At 40.0% G+C, this 19,944-nt stretch overlaps 1 long non-coding RNA gene across 1 annotated transcript; it reads right to left on the reverse strand.

Moving 5' to 3' along the window:
* Nucleotides 1-13,727: 13,727 nt before the first annotated feature.
* On the reverse strand, nucleotides 13,728-14,275 carry LOC135941648 (uncharacterized). The gene is made up of 2 exons (XR_010575001.1): nucleotides 14,121-14,275; nucleotides 13,728-14,064 (listed from the first exon to the last, which is right to left on the reverse strand). It is a non-coding gene; the product is annotated as an uncharacterized LOC135941648 (long non-coding RNA).
* Between the last annotated feature and the right edge of the window lie 5,669 nt (nucleotides 14,276-19,944).

The raw sequence follows: 19,944 nt of genomic DNA on the forward strand, positions 1-19,944 counted from the left end.
AAATGTCTCTTATCAAGGTCACTCAAGTTTTCCCAGGCCATGTTGTAGACGAGAGTGTGGAGCTGCTTGAAGTTCATTTCGAATTCGATGTGGGTCAGGAGCCAACAGAGGCTATTCTTTCCACATAGAGTCCGGTCTAAAATCGTGACCTTTTCCAAAAAAGGCGCGGAGAGGATGTTTACTTTAGAAATGGCATCCCTATTGATTTAGAAAGTTAATATTTTTATAATTATAAAATAGATACATACAGATTTAATTTAATTTCCTTCAAGGAGGCGAAGAAGTTGATTGTTCCCTCTTGAGGTTCACAAAAGTATGCTAATTTTTCTAGTTTCGTGCATGTAGAGAGAATATCTTTGAATTTTAAATCCTCTACTAGTTCCACATGCAGTTCAAGCAGATTTTGGCTGCATGCTTGCAATACATCGCAGCACACGTCTCGGGGAAAAAACTTCAGCTCAAGTCCTTGAATCGAAGAGAGTTTCGTCAGTATAGTCAGAGGATCCCTCGTCGTGTAAAATGCATGTCTGAAGTCCCACCAATCTAGCTGAAATTTAAAACTTTTGTTGAAAAGGTTTCATATTTCATTTTTGGCTAACTACGCCAATCGATTTCTGAGGGCCGTTTCGATTGGCGCCGCCAAAACACAGCAAGAAATTGGATATCATTCAGGATGTATCCACAGGATATCCGGATATCTGGATGATGTACTTTTGAACAGCTTATGTCATAGGTTGATATCCAAAAAAAGATATTCAAAAGTATATCTTCCGGATATCCTTTGGATATCTGAAGGATATACAATTTCTTGCTAGGAAATAAAATCCTTAAAACAATTACCGCGAGATGAGTAATTGATCGAAACAAAACATTAACCGGCCAAGTCCATTCTAGTCCCTGATTCAGGTTCAAATGCCGCAATTTGGAATAGTCGGAGTAGCGTGGATCCCAGACCGAATATGTCGGCTGGATTTCGTAATTTGTGGTGAAGCTTTGGACAAAGCGATTGAAGATTTGCAAATTGGGAAGGTTTTCCAGTACCCGCTTCTTGAACTGCACATTCCTATGGATAAATTCAATTGGAGCTAGGGTTGCAGGGGTGTAAAGAAAGACTCGTAAATTGGATAAAGCCTTCCGAATTTCCACAGCATTTGGCAATAAATTTAGGTGCAGATTGACATTCAGAAATTGCAGGCTGGGTACTTTGGCGCAGAGTAACATCAAGTCGTCTAAATAGAAATTAAATAGTTCTATCTGAAGCACCCGTAACCGCTGCAAACTGTTGAGTGATGAAAGTATCCGTTGTTCGGTTTCATTTTGAACAGTGACCTCGATAATTCTGTCTGCGCGACCATCTTTAAAGACAAGAATCTCCTCGATATTGGGAGCTAAAACAGCAATCGAACAAATGGCCTAAAGCAACACATTGGTTTAAGAGAGAATTAATTCATTTATGTATACCTTTCCAAAGTAAAAATAGGTATTTTCTCTCAGACAATACGAGAAAAATCCTGTCAGGTCGATAACTTTCAATCTTGGAGTGAGCAGAAAAACTAGAGTCGCTGGAATTAGGTACTCCTGCAATTCTTCTTGTTCTTCCCGAATCGCAACTAAACTTCTCCTCTTTAAAAGTCTAAGAAGAAAATCTGTACGAACTTCTTCCGCTATAATGAGATAATTAATATGACGACATTTAAACTGTGTAATGAAACTCACTCAACTTGTCGAGGTGGTGAACTTCACAGATGTATCTAGGAGGAATACCTATTTTCGTGCCAGTCTTTATGATGTTCTCTACGAACATCGTTCTTCTATGCTTTATAGTTGTTGAGTTTTCGGCCATGTTTGAGTTGAATTGCTAATTTCTCTGGTTGCAGGGACATGAATCACTTTCCTATCACGATCTTACTCAGCAGTAGTTGAAACACGATTGGGAAAAATCACTGTATAGTCTTCACAAACCTTCGTATTGAAAAATATATTATTTCAGATGTTATAATTATTAAACGCATTTTCATGAAAGATAAATTATTTACTAGTTTTAGTTAAAAAATAGTCCGAAAGGTCAATATTATTTTAAAAACCTCATTTAGACAAAAACAAAATTAAAATCCATTTTATTTCAAATTAATATTTCATATTTCCCATGATGTAAAAATCAAATCTCCAGCCAAACATTCACTTTCCAGCGAAAGTTTTGTTCGCCTGCATCTTCCAGATGGGCTGGAAGGTTGGGTTTGAGAGGCACAAGTCGATCAAGCTCCTGGACATGCGGCAGTACGATTTTTTCAGACTGGTTAGTGCGTCAAGGCCGTCGAGGGGCATCGCGTGCAGGTTGGCCTTCTCCGCAGCCTCCGAGACCAAATAGTAGGGCATCTGGCCGACCAGCTCCGAGCCAGAGCTTAGAGCCACGGGAACCGGAGTCTCGGGACTTGCGCAGAAATGCAGAGCGCCGTCAGGGCCGGCGAATGCCTCTCCCCAAAATATCGGTTCCCGCGTCCCTGAGTAAACAATTTTCAATTTTATAAAAGTTTCTTATAAAAGTTCCTTGATTCCCAATTAGAGACAAATTTGGGGCAATTTTTCTCAGATATTTAAACGGAAAAGACCTACTTAAACCACATTATTTACATTCCAAACGACTCTGGAGGGTTGAAATAGGTGGGATTAAATAATTTATTGTGACGTGTGAGAAGAGGCGCAAAGCAAATCGCACGTTGGTTTGGTACGTGCAACGCTTGAACCTTTATAGTCGCTACTGCGCAAACGTCACCCCTCTGACGTCACAGCTCTCTCAGCTGATATCAATGCCAAGCACGAAGCTCATGGCTGTGACGTCAGACCGAAAGATTCAAGCATTGCGCGCGCCAAAGCAACGTGCGATTTGCTTTGCGCCTCTGCTGGCACTCTACTAAACATATTTTTCAGTCGGAAAAACAACTTACTCCACTATTTGAACCCTCAGGAGTCGATTGGAACATTTTAAAATGTGGTTTCTGCTTTCACTTAGATTTTATTGTGTACCAAAGATCCTACCATTTAGCATCTTGAATAAATTTTCAAATTCATCAGCCGTGGCAGCGAATATGGAAGTTCCGTTTCCAGTATGACATTTTTCCGAATTGTGCTGTCCACATATTATAAGAAAATAAATTGCTTCTCTTGCTTACTGGCGTGAAAACTTACTCCAGATGATAATATTCTTAATATGACGAAATCCTTGCCTTCTGCTACATTTGCATAGTTTCCGTCTGGAATTTAATTTAAGGCTTAGTCCCAATAAAAAACACAAGTAAATTCGATCCATTTACTGATGTCAAGACAGGTCTGCAAGACAGTTTGCGAATTAATCAAGTCGTTATTGATGCACTCTGAGCTCAGGTGCTGGTCGCTGAGTATGGGCGTCAATTGCAACAAAAGTTTTATTAAATAGGAGGAAATATTTTGTGGGAAAGTATAGGCGCCGTTCCAGTTCACGGAGGTGCCTCTCATCTTCACATTTCCGAGCACTTTCCACGCCTGGACAAACACGTCAGAGTCGTTCACCACGCAACGCAACATCTCGTACACGTAGACACACTCGGCTGGCTCAATGGACACTTTGGAAAATAAGTATTTTTTAATTCTCAGTTAAAGACAGTCTTTGACGAAGTTTCTGAGCACACCAATCGATTCTTGAGAGTCAAATTAGGTAAACTGGATATTTTTTCCGAACAAAAAGTGAACTTTTTTCCGCCAAAACAATGAATGAACTCATGCTCAAATAATATATTAAAAAATGTCTCGTAGGAATATGGACAAACCTTTGATCAAGCATTTATCGATGCTCAGCAACAACTCTTTCCTGGTGACGTCCTCGATATCAAAATTTCTCTCCATTTTTGCCCTGCTTGCCATCGTGGTGATTAAATTGAGGTATCCACCAAAGTGCTCAACTGTGTCATTTTTCAACAACTCTATATATGGTGCTGAAACATTTCTAAATTACACTACGATAAAAATTTTAATCGTAATATTAATCTTTTTCAACTTTAAAAAATGCTCCTAGGAAAATTTAAGAACTTACGCCAAGCTTCCGTAGAGGTTTTAAAGTCAGTGCCTTGCATATACCGAACAAAGTTGTCCAGTAAAATGTCTCCCCTTCCCGACACCTGTATAAACAAAGACAATTGCGATATTTTGTAAATCATAAATTCTTCTGGATATTTAAAATGTTGGCTTGAGGACATATCAGATACAAATCATCCATACCATCATGCTTGTCTCAGCAACGCATTGGAGGTAGCACTGCCGCAATATCTGATTTAAAACAGACTTCTCAGTGACTTTAGGGTATACCTTCATCCTGTAAGAAAAGCTGTTGATGAACTCGGGTTTGAGCATGCTCCGCTCTTTATTGGTAAGACGGTTGACAGCCTGGCACTCCTCCGTCGATGACCAGAACCAACCGTCATTATAAGGTGGACGAGACTATTTTGTATTTAAAATATTAAATTTATCAATTTTAATTATCAGCGTGGAACCTCGCAAATAAAATTCAGCTCCATTTCGCAGTTTTCAGTCCCAAGAACAGCTTCTGGAATTTGTCCTAGCAAAAATTATCGAATTAAGTTAATCACCCGGCAAGAAATTGGATATCCGAGGACATCCGCCTGTTGACATAGGCTGTTTAAAAGTAAATCTCCAGGATATCCTTTAGACATCTTCAGGATAACCTTTGGATATCTTCAGGATATCCTTGAATATCTTCAGGATATCCTTGGATATCTTCATGATATCATTAGGAAACTTCATGATATCCTTAAGAAATCTTCTGAATACCCTTGGATATCTCCAGGATATCCTTTGGATCTCTAGGATATCCTTTGGATCTTCAGGATATCCTTTCTATATCTTCAGGATATCCCTTGGATATCCTGAAAGATATCAAATTCCTTGCTGGGCAATACCCGCGTTGACTGGATCGTTCTGCACTGTGACGCAGGAAGCGTTGCCGCGGTTTTTGCGCCAATGCAGGTTTGGTTTAAGAATGCCGGTGAACATTCCAGCGCACCAGCGGAACATTCCAGGACACCCTCGGTCCGTGCCTGAGGTCCAGAACTCCCCATTTTCTGGATACTCAAATTTAAATTTGACTTAATCAGAAATTTAAGGATTTTCACTTTGGTTTAAAACGTGCTGTAGACACATCTGCCTTTCGATCGAGTAAAGAGACAACAGACGCATTCCGAGACTGCAGCAGAAAGATTGAGCAGCATTCCAGCTCAACTATGAACTTGTTTAAATTTAAAATTCTCATCTTGTTGAAATAATCACCTTCACAAAAGGGATTAAGTGGTAGACGCCGCATGATTTGACCCACGTGCCGACTGTTTTCGGCTCTAGAATACGGAGGAAATATATAGTTCCAGATAAAAATTAAAAGGTAATCATTTTTACTGAGCAAGCTTAAAGTGGTGCTAAACCTTACAAGTCTCTTCATCTAGCCAAAATAAATAGATTTAAGATTAAATTAAAATTTAAATGCGAGTAAACGCACATCAGGGGCGCATTTTATAGTGTCACACGGACACCCTGGTTCTTGCTTCTAAAAATAAAAATATATAGAAGAATTGAATCAATCAATACATCCAGATCTTGAACTACCTGCTTATTTTCCATCAAGGGTGGCAAAAATTGTTCAATGCTTTGATTTTTCGACTCGCAAGCCGCGTTTACGAAGCGGGACGTGCAAGTTGTTTGCGAAACAAGAAACGCATCGTTTTCATACCCAGGCTGCTTCAGGATGAGACAAGAACCAGACTCGGTAGTGTCCACCAGCGCCCAAAACTTTTCATCGGAGTCCCACGGCCCCAGAGAGTCGTGCAGACAAAACCTTACAAAATAAAAATTAAATTCTGGCCGAATTTTTTATGTTAAAAACCTGAAGTGTCCGATGCAGCCCTGTCGCGTGCCCGCCGTCCAGTAAAAGGGTGCTAAATCCAACCCTGATTTTGCTGAAAATCCTTTTTCGAAGTGTCTTTAGTTAGTATAATTTATATTAACCAGAAGAGAAGGCGCCGAAATTGGATTTTTTCCCCAACTGTCTCAGCAAATCGTCCGTCAACACGATCGCTTTCATTCCAATTTTGCAGCAGAATTTCAGGTTCTCCAGCCAGCTCATCTAATTATTTTTAAAATTACTATTCCATAAAGAAAATTAAATTTATGGAACCTTTTTGTTAACAAACAAATACGTTGTGCTTTCATCTTTTGTTTTGATTTGCAGCCAATTCCCAAGATTTTTACCCCCTTTCCAGAGTTAAAATATGTCGTTGGTTAAAAAACATTTAAAATTGAACTCATGTTTATGTTTATACTCCTCAGTTTTCCGTCCTCGTCGAAAAGAGAAGGCTATAATTCGAGAAATTTAATGGATTAAATGAATTTTAATAAATTAACCCCTCACATCTTTCTTGCAAATTTTGGATTTTGGACAAATTGATTCCGTGCATTGGTACTGTTGAAATAATTTAAAAATAAGACACTACAAGAAATATTTGGCTCTTTTTTAAGAGGAAAATTAAAGGCCATGTTTGACGACGTTTCTAAGCACACCAATCGATTCTTGAGGGTAAAATTAGTTTAAGTGGATATTTTTCCCGATCAAAAAGTCCAGCGTGAAGTGCGAACTTTTTTCCCGCCAAAACAATATGAATGCGAGAAGTGCGCATGCGTGAGAGCTGGTTTGAGCACTTGCAGAGAGACCACCTGAACGAATGACATCTTTGTCAGATCCAGCATGCTCTGACGCATGCGCACTTCTCGCATTCATATTGTTTTGGCGGGAAAAAAGTTCGCACTTCACGCTGGACTTATTGGAGGGGTAAAATATGAATTTTGCCTAATTCGACCCTCAGGAATCGATAGGTGAGCTCAGAAACTTCGTCAAAGACAGTCTTTAAACCAATTTGAACTTCTTTTCAAAATAATCAACGGAAATTCCCCGTTTCTAACAATCAAATTAATTGAATATCTTCAAAATCACGATTTTAAGCCTTCTCAATTTTGCTTAAAAAAATTAATTTAAATTGCCTCGCAGTAGAAGGGAAGTTTGGCATCACAGGGTTGCCTCCTGAGCATTCCCGTCGCCCTCTCGAAAGCCAGACACCTATCTCCAGACACTTGCAACGGCAAATCGAACGGCTCGGCACGAATGAGGGGCTTTCTCGGCAAGGCACACCACGAGTACGCCGCCGTCCTGCACGTCTGCTTGCCCTCAGCCATGCCGCTCGTCCACACCAGCGACATCTTTTCATCCTCTGCACAACCATTAGTTGGCAGCATTTTATGTAGCGATTTTTGCTCACTCAGCCAGCCGACCGTCAGCAGTGCGAGCTTTGTCGAAGGCTCGGTCAGGCATTTCCGCTGCTGCTCGCCGGCAGACAGCGACGCCAGCCACATCCGCCGCTGCGTGCACACCGTCACTGCGTCCTCGAACGAAACCTAACGGAAATTGATGCTGAACAATAACGTCATCCAAGCACGATTTTGAATTTTCGAGAAGAACGGGCGTGGTAAATTACGTTAAAGAAACCACATTTTTCTCATTCTAATCGATTCCTGAGGGTTTAAATAGGTGGAGAAACTAATTTTCTTGATCTAGAAGTGTTTTCTGACGTGCAAGCAGAGGCGCAAAGCAAAAAACCGAATGTTTTTTGGCGCGAAACGTTTGAATCTTTTGGTTGCTACTGCGCAAGCGTTACTCCACCCCTCTGACGTCACAGTGCTTGGCATTAGCAGCTTAGAGAGCTGTGACGTCAGAGGGATGACGCATGCGCAGTAGCGACCAAAAGATTCAAACGTTTTGCGCGCCAAAGAAACGTGCGTTTTGATTTTCGCCTTTGCTCGCACGTTACGAAACATATTTCGATGGGAAAAATTATTTTCCTCGCCTATTTCGACTCTCAAGAATTCAGGAATCGATTGGAATATAAAAAATTTGGTTCTAGTCGTCCTTTAAAATTGTTAAACGAAACCTTAGTGATCCCAATGTAGTAATAATGTCCGCATTTGTAAGTTCTATCGCTTAGATGTTTGACGTAATCCTTGGAATAGGCCGTAAAGAACCCTTTAGCATTTAATTAATCAACCTTATTTCGTTCTAAATCCTAAAACTCACTGTCCGCTAAAGAAATGTAATCTGAAAACGAGACCTCAAGAGTTAAAATACTTTCAAATAAAATTTCGCCAGTAAAGAAATTAACCTTCTGGATTCGATATTTCGTCGAAGTTCTAAAATTAATAATTCTCTTTATTTACATTCTTATTAAAGGATTTATGAGCTAAACAGATTTCTAAAACTCAGCATTTTTACTTACCATTTTGGTGGTTGAGTAGAGCGAGCAGTTGGCCGCGCAGAGGCGTGAGAGGCCCAACTTTCCCGCCGAAATTCGCCGAATGGTCCACTTAGCAATTAATTTTTACTGTTTTCTTTTCTCTACTACGCTAAAAGTTATCGTTACTTGCGTGAATACGAAGAGAAAAATCGACAGGCGCATCCTGAAAAGGCGCTCTACTCTCTGGGAATGAAAACTAAACATTTTCCCACAGAATCGCATTAAATTTAATTTCCTGTTTTACTACAGTTTTAATTAAAAATTAAACCGGCAAAGCGGAGAGTATGAGAATTATGAGAAGCGTTGCAATCAAACAATTGCGTGGTGTGGGAAATGAAAATTGGCTTTCACTTTTCATCAGCGCAAATATCAGAACAATTCTAGGGTTTTACTTTATTAAAAAATTAATTTTTAATGCTCCACTGATTGTAAATTAAAAAATATTCAATTTCAAATCTTAAAGACCGTCTTTGACGAAGCTTCTGAGCACACTCCTGAGGGTCGAATTAGGAAAAAGGGATGATTTTCCGACCAAAAAGTCCAGCGCGACATGCGAACGTTTTTTCCCGCCAAAACAATATGAACGTATTTGCGAGAACTGCGCATGCGTGAGAGCTGGCTGGATGTGACAAAGAAGTCATTCGTACAGAAGGTCTCTGCAAGTTCTCAATCCAGCTCTGACGCATGCGCAGTTCTCGCTTAAACGTTATTATTGTTTTGGCGGGAAAAAAGGTTCGCACGTTGCGCTGCACTTTTTGGTCGGAAAAAACATCCACTTTACCTAATTCAACCCTCAGGAGTCGGTTGGTGTGCTCAGAAACTTCATCAAAGACAGTCTTTGTATTCCACCAGCGAAAAATATGGACATTTTATAGGATTTTGAAAGGAAAGGCGTTGATTGATGAGAATAAATTTCGTCTGTAATTTTTACAATTATTTTCAAGTTTGATAAAAACATATCATGACGTGTGTGTTACTTGATTAATCTATACACTGTTGTAGTACAACCCTTAAAATGGTCAGCAATGCATTAAATTCGCTTTTTCTTCCAGACAAAAACGTCACAAAATTTGTAAAAAAAATGTACCTGAAATGGAGTCGATCTTCTGAAAACTATTTGTGACAAAGAATCTCGAATTCTGGCATGGAGATGCAGCAATTATCGTGTTGGACAAAAATTTTACCGTAATAGGTTACTCTTCCGACCAGATAGACGTCTTCGTTGACGATGCAACGGCCTATGAGGATCTCCATGCCAACGCTGGTGACGCCTCCCCTGACAGCGTTCTTCGGTATCCCCCAGCCGCTCTTGTGCGTCACCCAAATGAAATTATCTTTGGTGCCGACAAGCACGTGGTACTGTGCCTTATTCGTGAATAACGTTTTGCCCATTTCGTCTACTTTATTTTGAAACAAAACGCCAACCACGCCAACTCCAGGCAACATCATGCCGGGAATAATTTCATCTTCTTGTTCAACGAGGCCCACGTACGCCGGCCAGCCCAGCCCGTCGTCGTCGTCGATACCGAAGGCGTTCTTCGGTACTTCGCCATTTTCTCCAGCAACCCAGTACGACTTCTCGACTAAATTAGATAAAATTAATATTTTTGACAGTTTATTTACATTCCTCAGGGTCAAATTAGGTTTAGACGTGGCCAAATATCGATAGTATCGTCTAAAAATATCGTTCTATGTCTTTGACGAAGTTTCTGAGCACACCAATCGATTCCTGAGGGTCGAATTAGGTTAAATGGAAGTTTTTTCCGACCAAAAAGCACAGCGCGACGTGTGAACTTTTTTCCCGCCAAAACAATATGAACGTATTAGCGAGAAGTGCGCATGCGTCAGAGCTGGCTGGATGTGACAAAGAAGTCGTTTGTACAGGCTGTCCCTCTGCAAGTGCTAAAACCAGCTCTGACGCATGCGCACTTCTCGCGTTCATATTGTTTTGGCGGGAAAAAAATTCGCACGTCGCGCTGGACTCTTTGGTCGGAAAAAATGTTCTACTTTACCTAATTGGACCCTCAAGAATCGATTGGTGTGCTCAGAAACCTCGTCAAAGACAGTGTTTAACCTTGTCAGCTGACGTAAGAACCGTTATTTGCCTGCTTTTGTTGTGAACCTATCAAAAAGTGCCACAAGAACACCATCAACCAATCAGAAAAGGGAACATGGAACTCTGATTGGCTCTTAGAAATTGAGACGCCATTGCAGCGCCACCAGCGACAAGCTAAGGAAATTTCGAAACAGCCACTGGCGCTGCTGTATCTATCTCTAAAGGCCAATCAGAGATCCGCTCGATCCCTTCTCTGATTGGTCGGCGTTCTTTAAATAAAAAACCGCCAGAATAGTAACGGTTTTATACTTTTCCACAGATTTTCGACACACGTCAAGCTCTCAGATATTGGATTTCATTGAGAATTCAGGGAAATGCTAACACGATGTGAAAAAAGAATATTCACCTGTGTCTGGAAGAATTAACGGCTTCATTCTCTTACTAATCACTGATCTATCAGGAGAAATACATTCGTCACTTCTTTTAGCTTCCATGATTAAAAATCCTGCAAAATCATAAAATCACAACACATAAAACAATAATTTATAGCGCAGCTTCTCCTCCTTTATCCACATTTCTGGAATAAACTCGATTCTAGAAGAGCATTATTTTCAAATGTTTAAGGACCTCTGCTCCAAGTTTCAGAAAAAAAACAAGAAGAAAATCTACACTTATTTCCTTCTATATAAGCTTGAAATTCATGCGTCCCGACCAACTAACTAATGATAATAATCCTTAAAAATTCTTTTTTAATTTATTCAAATGCCACTGACCTGAATTCCAGCTTTTTCGTGCTTAATTTTTTGTTCTTTCTCGTCCGCTCGGCTCGATCAGCTGCTACCTCCTTGCTTTGCGCTCGCTTGACTTACTAAGTCGTCAATAAAATAAACTCTCCCTCACCTGAGCTCCTGATCAACAGCTGTTGCTCGCTCCCACTACCTGCGCTGCACCTTTGGAAATAAACCGGTTATTCGTCATAGGGTTGGTAAGCGTACAGACTGCTTGATGAAGTTTCTTACCGGTTTTGTGAATTCGGTAACAATATATATGAATTTTTATTAAAAAAAATTCTTTAAATTCACCAGTTGCATAAACCCTAAGTGTTCGAAGCCACCAACAGATGGCGCCTCCGTAGACTTCCGCTGCGATTTCAGACTCAATCTAGCGACTGTGAATTCTTCAATTAATTTGCTATTTTTTGACGTGATGAAAACCAAAATCGGTTCAGCCAATCGCCGTAGAATCGTGAAAAACTATTTTTTGAAATAAAAAAATCTTTTCCAACGTTTCTACGGCGAATGGCTGAACCGATTTTGGTTTTCAGCACGTCAAAATAAAGCAAATTAATAAAAGAATGCAAAATAGCTAGATTGAGTCTGAAATCGCAGCGGAAATGCCTTAATTTTTTTAAGAAAGTCTGTCGTTGCGCCATCTGTTGGCGGCTTCGAACACTAAGGGTTTATGCAACTGGTCAATTAGAATAAAATTGATATTTTTCTAGTGCGATCTGTTTTAAAATATAAGGATAGTTTTTGATAAAATAATTACCGTCGGTCAAGGGTAGAGCAACATTTTTAAAATTCTACCTACCAAATGAAACATAAATGGGTTATTTTTTTCTCTTTTATGCCTATAATATCTTCATTCAGTTGTAATTTTTGAGCAGGAAATAAACCAATTGCCACAATTTTTCCCTGTCCGTAATCAAACACACGTTTTTTCCAGGTTATTTCGCCCTGCGCGGCCTCTCTCGTTTCCCTTTTGGGCGAACAACATAATGAGAAAAACTCAAAGCAATGTCCCGCGTCGTGACGAGATTCCGATTTGATTTCTGCTCTTCCCTAATTGTCTGCGCCTGAAAATCTCGTTGTTTATTCTTTCCGCCGAGAACGCGTCTCGCGCCGGTTGCAGAGCTCCAAGAGATTTAACTAAAAATTGCTGGCAACGCACCTCCAACTCCAAACCGGCCGTGAGCACTATAATTTCTGCCCGTTTATAATTTATTTCAGCATTTAATCCACTCTAATTAGCTAATTATTTATTTAATTAGTCTATGCAAAGTCAAAAGGGTTTTGCGGCCTTTCAGGGTAGTGCCCTATAGCTTCCTCGAATGCGTATCAAAATATAATCTACAACGCATGTTAAGCATTTTTTTTGTTGCTTTTATGAGTCGAATTTTCACCTCGGCATTTCTCTGGAATTTGTTTTCTCACCAAAGAGTAGCTGCGTGAACAAAAAGGCGCAGATGCGTGCAAGCGTGGAATGTGCGGCAAGAGGAATAAATGGTGCCGAAATCAACCATCCAAACAGCCCTGACAACCCTAACCTTCGACGAGAGTTCTCTCTTTGGAAATTCCAATTAATTCAATTTAAAAAAAACCGAGTGAAATTTATGACATCGCTGGACGGCTGGTTTTCGGAAGTCGAGGGCTGGAAGATCTGACCTGGGCTTGACCTGATCTATTCTGGCGCAATTAACATGTTTTTCCATTGATTTGCTGTTTTGAGGAAATGAACTGAACTAAACAAATAAATACAAACAGAGTCGACGCATTCCCGCCCTGAATAAAAGGTGTGCAGGAAGTGCCAATTTGCTGCGAAACCTTTGTCGTCAAAAGGGGAATTAACTTTTATTATTTCTTCTGCCGAAATACGCTACCGCAGAAACAGAAAAAAATGACGAGAGCGGGCATCCGGCGCTGCTCCGGCGTCCAGCAGGTTGCAAACTTTTGCCATTCAAATGCAAAAACCGGCCACTTGTGGAATTATTGCGAAGCTCATCTCCAGCGAAAGTTATCTCTGACAAACAGCGGGCGAGCAGCACATTCAGCAGCTTTTTTCTTGTTTTTCTCAAGCGGTCAAGGCTTTAAAAAAGCTCTAGTAGAGGTCACTGTCGGCTTTGAAAATCAGAACTGCGTCGGCTTAATATAGGTGTGTTGAGCAAAATTATGAAAATTATATCCATTCACTCCAAGATGGAATAAAATATGAGACGCTTTGGATTCATAAGTCTCAAAACAGGCTAATTTACTGAATTTCGCATCATGAAACGACAGGTAATTATAAATCATGTCGGAATACCTCTCTAGTAATTTCCTTATTCCATTTCTTTAATTGAAATTCAGTGAATGTGGTTGATTTTTCCTCATCAGAGGATGAAGACAAGAGACCAGGCCACGGACGAAAGGTCATGGATTTGACGTCTTTCTGTTCTCTCAAATGTGTGATAAGCACCAAGTAGAGGCGGCTAAAATAATTTCGTGTTTGTGGGTTTAATATTAAAAGCCGAGCAATCAAAACTTCTACAACCATTTATTCTCAAAAACCATAGAAAAATATTTCTATAAGCTAGTCTATCTACTTTTTACTATTCAATAACTACAAACTTTACTATCAAAAAACACATTTAATTCCGGAATGAAATTTCCGGCGTGTTTTCCACGATCCAGTCCACGTAACTTGCGACGTCGGCGAACAAGGAATATTGATAAGGATGACAAAAAGATCTTTCTTCGCCTTCAAACTCCACTATTTTCGACATTCCAAAGCTGACAATGCCCCTGATGAACCAGCGGCCGTTTTTTTCCACCGAAAAGCTGCCTCCGCTGTCTCCGTTGCAAGTGGTTGTTCCTGAATTAATTAATAAAATTGAGAAAACAACAATTACTAAATTAGGAGGTTCTAACCATTCGTGTAGCCGGCGCAAAAATTCTTTCCCGGCCGCAAATATTTCCCGAAAAACTTCCTTTTTGACAAGTAGCACTCTTTGTGAGCTCTAATCGGCAGTCGAACCTCTTGCAGCTCATCTGTGCGCGTGTGGTTGTCGACAAGCCCGAAGCCAACCGCCTTTAGTAAAAAGAAAAACCAAACTTAGATACATTTTTCGAATTCACATACATCCCAAATACCATAGCTTTGGTTCCAGCGACGCGAGCCAAGTTAGGGTCAGAGTCGTCGTTCCACAAGCAAATCGGACGGACATTGTTGGTAATTTTTATTTTTGTCTTCAAAATCATTAGTCCGACGTCCCTAATGAGTTCCTCAGGGTCATATTTTGGGTGCACAATCAGACTGCTGAGCTAAAATGTTTGCATATTATTATCGATAAGAATACTGTTCGTGGAAGGTGAAACCTTTCTTCTCTGAACACCAGGGGCTCTTCTTTTTCTTTTATCATACATCCCAACAGAAACTCTGAAGTCCTCTGCTTTTGATCCATATATGCAATGTGCCGCTAAAAAGAATATTTTAAATCGAAAAAGTCATGAAATTAATCATTTCTTCGCTTCGCTACCAGTCAAAACTACCGTCGGAGAAATCAATGTCCCGCCACAGATATCTCCAGTCACCTCATTCTCAATGTAAACGTGCCAAGGATGGTGGCCTGTCTGAGCTATGTTTCCACCGAAAATAAGACTAGTCGGTGGTATAGCTTCGGAAGAATCGTTATTTCCTCGTTCCCTCCTAATTATAAGTGACGTCGGTTTCCTTCCGCAGTTTGGGTAACTGAGGTTGTCTGGTGCGTTGAATCCTTTTTTTAAAGATAAAATAAAATTGCTGTGAGCTTATTTGTGTGAAATTACCTTTCGGTTGTTTTGTTGGAGGGATCGGGCGTAGAACAGGAATGTCTTTTGCGTGCATTGCGAACGAGGTAATGTATGACAATATATCAATGTAATATCGGTGGTGCGAATAATATTTGAAACCTCTCAAGAAATACCGGCCTTTGTAGAAATTGATCAGGTATCTATAGTCTGTGTGTCATTAAGTGACAATCATTGAATTTGAATGAGATGTAATTTTCTATAAATCTTACGCCAATCGGTTTCCTCGACACACAGGATATTCTGGATGGGAATTTTACGTCTTTCCAATGTACTCAATTCAGTGCTGTTTAGAACCGTGCTACAGTTGCTTTGGCTCGTCACATTTGCTGTAAAGTTCAAAACAAATACGAAGCAAAATCGTGTGAATGGCATCGACATCAACAAATATCAATTAAAATATCTCACAGATGAAAATATTTAAATTGTTAATTAATTACATCCTTAAATATCAGTCCAAACACAGCCTTTTCATCATTCAACCTTAAAAATTTATAAAAATTTCTGTTTTATTTCCAACATTGGAAAAGGTTACTTTTCATTACCAAGTTATCTGAGAATGGTTCTACATGCTGATTGTTATATTGATTTGAAAAAATCTCTCAATTTTATAGTCTCTCTGATACATTTTAGGTTATATTTTTTCCGGGTAATACACGAAATTGATATATCTGTTTAATTTTAGTGCCGTAATTCCAGATCGGTCAGAAATAAGTTTCTAATATTATATTTAACAAGCTTACCTGGGATAGGTGGATATCTCTATAAGAATAGATTCAAAATAAGTCTTAATCACTGCAGAAATTAGTTTGAAAATACGAACCCCAAATGGTGACCAATGGAAGTAGGGTGATTCTCTTTGAAGTTGCGAGTCCATCGCGTTGTCACGGTTAAACAAACAAATGGGAGTTATGACCCCATTAGGCATTTTCTCAGTCATGTAAAACCATTCATATAATATAGAGAGTACCTTTAACAATTGAAAAAGTCAATGCATAACAACAAAAGGCGCAAGCAACGGTTTTGCTGAAAATTGTAAAATAATTACTTTGACGGACAATCTGGTGCATTCCTCTTCTGTTTCGGCAAAAAAACAATAACCCGGAAAGACCCGTAGATCAGCTGTATCATTTTTGTTGAAAGGGCAAGGACCTAGACAATAAAGAATCTCTGATTTTGATATTCTTAAGCGAAATATTCATGTTACCATGTTGAACAATAGTCCTTTGAGTAATAGCTATAAAATAACGGCACCGTTCTTTATTACGTATGTTTTGAACATGAACGATCCATTTGTTCCGAGTTGTTTCGTTAGTACCACAGTTCTGGCTACTCAAGTTTTCTCCTTCGTCAAAATCTGTGAGAGGAAGGGGAAAATGTAACTTAAAAATAGCAATTCTAAGTTTAGGTCATCTATAAGTAAAATCAAGTGGTTGTTAATTTTAATTGATCGGATTCTTTTTTATTTCTACGTTATATTAAAAATTTACTTATTCTGGTAGTTTTACTAAGGTATCAAATTAATTTGGACCACATTCGTTTGAAAATTTTCAATTAACCAACTTTTAAAGAGAGCAAAATACTAATTGAGAATTGCTTACACGGAGCTGGAAAGTAGGCGTCGGTCTCATTTTCAGGCGTTTGCGCGGCGCAAACCGCGAGGCTGAGGAGGACGAAAAGTCCGAACCTCATCGTGATTTCTTCTCTGCGCGCGATGGACCAGGGGGCTGCTGCGACCGCGGCGCACTGCACTTCGAGTTGGATTAAATAATAAAGCGTTGGCACTGCAAACGATACGTTTGGCCTTTTGCCCCCAGTTGGCGACTGACCTCTTTATAAATTTTGCGTCATTCGCTTATCGCAAAAAATTGCGAAACAAACTGGATAATTAATTTTGTTCAAAACATTTTCTCTTGTTTGGTCACTTGATTAAAATATTTTATTGTTAATTTGTGATTTTTGGGCACAATAATTTATTTTTTTAATATTTTTTGCCTGCATTGAATATGGCCTTTTGATAGTAAATAAATTAATTGAACATAATTAAATAGATTATCGCACATGCAGCCCGCACACACCTCGAGAAAAATCCCTTTTTCAAATAAAATTTTTCATTTTGCGCTTTGAACTTGTTATTTTGTTGGTTATTAAAAGTAGGTTCGGTTTTGATTATCTCTGTCGCTGCGCTGTTGCGTGGAGGACGAGAGAGCAAAGTTCAAAATCAAGCCAGATTCGCATCTGAGGCCTTCTCGTGACCTTGTTTTCGTCTCGAGTGCACGTGATTCTCTTTGCCAGCACCGGCTTTTAGAGCAATTTTTCATTATTAATTTTTTAAACCAATCTTTTTCACAGCTTTTCAACCAGCATGCTGCTTTAGTCGCGCAGAAAGGCGCCATGCAGCGGCCGCGCGCGGCTCGTCCTCCTCGGCCTCCGGCGCCGCCTCCTTGGGCTGCTTCACCAAACCACCTGAACAAAGTTGTTTCAACTTTTGCCTAGCTCACATGGTTAAGGAAGGCGGCATGCCCGGAAAAAGTTCGAAATATGATGGAATAAAAGTTTTTGAACATTTTGCAGAAAATAATTCGTGGTAATTCGAAAAAATGTCCGATTTTTACAAACCGCATAGAGGCGGACGTGCCTCACCGAGGGGCATCGACTGCGGCAAGAATCATCCGCCTCCGGCCAACAGGGCCCCCGCTGGACCCCGGAAACCACAATTTAGTAATGTCCAAATCTCGTTTTTTCAACTTGAAAAATGAATAACACGGTTCCTATGGGCCGTAGAGGGAAAAACCAATGTTTCGTGAGCCCGCCCTACGACACTGCGTATGTTCAAAAAACTTTGCCACCTCCGCCCACCCCCGTCGCCAGCTGTGCCCAAAAATCCGCTTGATTTTGAACAATTATGCCTCTGATATTTTTCTTAATTCACATTTAGACCGGAGGGCGATTTTCACTGCTCGACAGTTAATTTTGCACCGAGAGGCATCGATGGACCGTGTGCCAAATTTTCGACTCGTCCAATCGTGAACCACGACCCCTCATTGGACGAAGCCTTTAATTTCCTTTCCTTTTTCAGCGAGCTCGCGGTAATTGTGATTATATATATATACACATTTCCCTGCAATATATTTTTATTCACCGCATACTCTGGACTCTGGGGGGTGCTAATTAAATGCAGTGTTTAATTACGTAAATGGCAGACAAAGAAGGCGTTATACATTCATTTGTCGCGGCGCAATTATTGCACCTTTTAAATATCAACAAGCAATTTTTTTATTTCGCGGGGACGCGATTAAAGCGGCGGACTCGCAAATAAAAGGACCGAAATTAAAAACAAAAAGAAAATTGTGAGTAAATCGACTCCGATTTTCAGGTGCAGTCCTTCCTTCCGTGCTGTACGTGTTACATCTGGAGGTCGGGGTGGGGAGTGAAGGGGACGTTATACAGGAAATAAAAATTAAATTAAGTGGCAATTGACCAGTTGCATAAACCCTTAGTTATTAAAGCCGCCAACAGATGGCGCAACCACAGACTTGTTTTAAAAACTTTGTTTTAAGCGGTTTTAAGGCATTTCCGCTGCGATTTCAGACTCAATCTAGCTATTTTGCTTTTTTTTGACGTGCTGAAAACCAAAATCGGTTCAGCCATTCGCCGTAGAAACGTTGAAAAAGATTTTTTTATTTCAAAAAATAGTTTTTCACGATTCTACGGCGATTGGCTGAACCGATTTTGGTTTTCAGCACGTCAAAAAATAGCAAATTAATTGAAGAATGCACAGTAGCTAAATTGAGTCTGAAATCGCAGCGGAAGTGTCTTAAAATCGAAAGTCTACGGTGGCGCCATCTGTTGGCGGCTTCGAACACTTACGGTTTATGCAACTGGTGAATGAAATAATTTAGGATGGGCAAAGCGGCGGCATCGCAAAAGCCATATTCTTCTTGTCGATATTGAAATCTAGAGCAGCAAAAGCGAGCCTCTGCGTATGCGTGCGTTTGTCGGAATCAATTTTTGCACGCAATCACACCCAACAAACTCACACTCAGGGCTGATTTGCGCAGCGACACCTTTTTTAAACATGAAATGTTTGTCCATTCAAGACTAGCGAGAGAAACGGAAAGCATTGGCCCTAGGGCACTACCCTGGAAGGCCGCAAAACCGTTTTGACTTTGCATAGCAAATAAAATCGACTAATTAAATAAATAATTAGCTAATTAGAGTAGATTAAATGCTGAAATAAATTATAAACGGGCAGAAATTATGGTGCTCACGGCTGGTTGGGGGCGCGTTGCCAGCTATTTTTAATTAAATCTCTTAGATAGAGCTCTGCAACCGGCGCGAGACGCCTGCTCGGTGGAAAGAATCAAACAACGAGATTTTCAGGCGCTGACGTAATTAGAGAAGAGCAGAAATCAAATTGGACTCTTGTGAGGACGATCCTGTTAGACCATGACAAATTTACGTAAAAAATTACCAAGCGCAATGGGCGCCAATCACCTGCCTAAAATAAAATATCTCGACAACCCTAACCTTCGACGAGAGTTCTTTTTTAAAATTCCAATTAATTCATTTAAAAAAAAAATACCGTTAATATAATTTACGGTTATCGCTGGACGGCTATTCTTCGGAGGTTCAGGGGTTGGCAGATCTGATCTGGGCTGGACCTGATCTACTGGTGCAATTAGACTTAAATTCACTTATATATTGGCCTTGATTTAATTTGCTGTTTTGAGGAAGTAAAAAGGCATTAAATAAAATCAGAGATGATGCATTCCCGGCCGGAATGGGAGACGTGGAGGAGCTGCTTAACTGCCGCAAAACCTTTGAGGTTGCAAAAGATCTATTTTTTTCGTCTGCTCAAAAATGCTGCCAGAATTAAAATAAAACGACGAAAGAGGGCATCCGG

This window comes from Cloeon dipterum, chromosome 4, assembly GCF_949628265.1.
Source record: "Cloeon dipterum chromosome 4, ieCloDipt1.1, whole genome shotgun sequence".
Lineage (NCBI taxonomy): Eukaryota > Metazoa > Arthropoda > Insecta > Ephemeroptera > Baetidae > Cloeon > Cloeon dipterum.